Below are 1,846 nucleotides of genomic sequence, written 5' to 3' on the forward strand. Positions count from 1 at the left end.
TTATTTTGTAAAACTGATGCCTTGGGTACGGTAAAAGATAATATGGTAAAAACCATATTTTTATTTCTGGGACATTAAAGTTCTAACTTTATTTATTCACGCTACTTTGAAATACATTCCTTGTTTAGGAATCACTGTCTGCCATAGGAGGAGTGAATAAGGACAACACTCAAAGTAATAAGAAGAGAAAAATATGGAAAAATTAACTCCTACTAGGTTTGGTAACACATATACTAAAATTGAAATGATACAAAGATGAGCATGGTCCTTGCACAGAGATGACATGCAAACTTGTAAAGAGTTCCATATTTTTGTTGCAAGAAGAATTAACAGGGCTACTTTAAGCTAAGACAATCCCCACAAGTACAAAAATTCTACATAAAGATAGCACGAATCCCCATCACAACAATCTCTCTCAATGTCAATGGACTAAATGTGCCAATTCAGAGGCACAGAATGGTAAGATGAATTAAAAAATTGAACCCAACATTCTGCTGCCTGCAAGAAACACGTCTGAACAATCAAAGCACCCATGGGCTAAAAGTAAAAGGCTGGGAAACAAGTTTTCAAGAAAATATCACCTGCACAAAGCTGGAGTGGCCATACTAGTATCAGACCACATGGACTTCAGGCTAAAGGTTATCAGAGACAGTGAAGGTCTTTTGTTAATGATCATGGGATCTGTACATCAGAAAGAACTCACCCTCTTCAATGTATATGCTCTTAATGACAGACCAGCAAAATACTTAATAACAACTTCTAATAGACTTAAAGAAAAACATTGATAGCAACACAATACTAGTTGGAGATTTCAACACTTCTTTGTCACTTCTCGATAGATCAAACAGACTAAAGCTAAGCAAGGAAATATTTTATTTAAGGGAAGTTATGAACAACCATTGGCTTAGAGAAGAAATGAAAGAGGAAATAAAAAGTTTCCAGAAACAAATGAGAATGAGGACACGAGCTACCAGAACTTGTGGGACACAGCAAAAGCAGTGTTAAGAGGAAAGAGTATAGCTCTGCCAGAATTCATCAGGAAGAAATAAAGGGCCTACACGAATAAATTAGAGCTCAAGATTTTGGAAAATGACCAACAAAAGTAGTCCAAACTGAGCTGGAGGAAGGAAATAATAAAACTTGTAGCAGAAATCAATGAGCTAGAATCCCAAAATACAATCCAGAAGACCAAGAAAAGCAAAAGCTGGTTCTTTGAGAAAATAAACAAGATCAATAAACCACGAGAAGCCTCTCAAAGAAACAAAGAGAAAGAATTCTAATAAATCGAATCAGAAATGCAAAGGGGGTTATCCTAATAGAAACTACAGAAATCCATAAGATCATCAGAGATTATTTTGAGAACCTTTGCAGCAGGAAACGAGAGAATCTTGAATAAATTGATAAATTATTGGATTCCAATTACCTCTCAAGGCTGAACCAAGAAGATTTGGAATACTTGAACCTATCACTACCAAGGAAATTGAAATGATGGTCAAAAGTATCGCCCCAAACAGAATCCCTGGCCCAGATGGATTCAATAGTGAAATATTTCAAATCTTTAAAGAGGAACTGCTGCCAACATTTTTCAAGATTTTCCAGGAAATTGAAAAAACAGAAATACTCCCAAATATTTTCTATGACCAAGTATGTTTATTTTGGGGATGCAAGGATGGCTTTAGATTCTCAAGTCAATCAACAGAATACACTATCTCAATAAAATAAAGATAAAAGTCATATGATCATATCAATAGATGTAGATAAAGCATTTGATGAGATCCAGCACCCATTCATGATGAAAAACTCTCAACAAAATGGGATTTGAAAGTACTTTCCTCAATATCGTCAA

The 1,846-nt window shown here is 35.1% G+C and overlaps 1 pseudogene; it reads left to right on the top strand.

Moving 5' to 3' along the window:
• Positions 1-216: 216 nt before the first annotated feature.
• On the top strand, positions 217-313 carry LOC130041032 (uncharacterized; annotated as a pseudogene).
• The last annotated feature ends 1,533 nt before the right edge of the window (positions 314-1,846 follow it).

The sequence above is a fragment of the Sorex fumeus genome, unplaced genomic scaffold (assembly GCF_029834395.1).
Source record: "Sorex fumeus unplaced genomic scaffold, SorFum_2.1 ptg000095l, whole genome shotgun sequence".
Lineage (NCBI taxonomy): Eukaryota > Metazoa > Chordata > Mammalia > Eulipotyphla > Soricidae > Sorex > Sorex fumeus.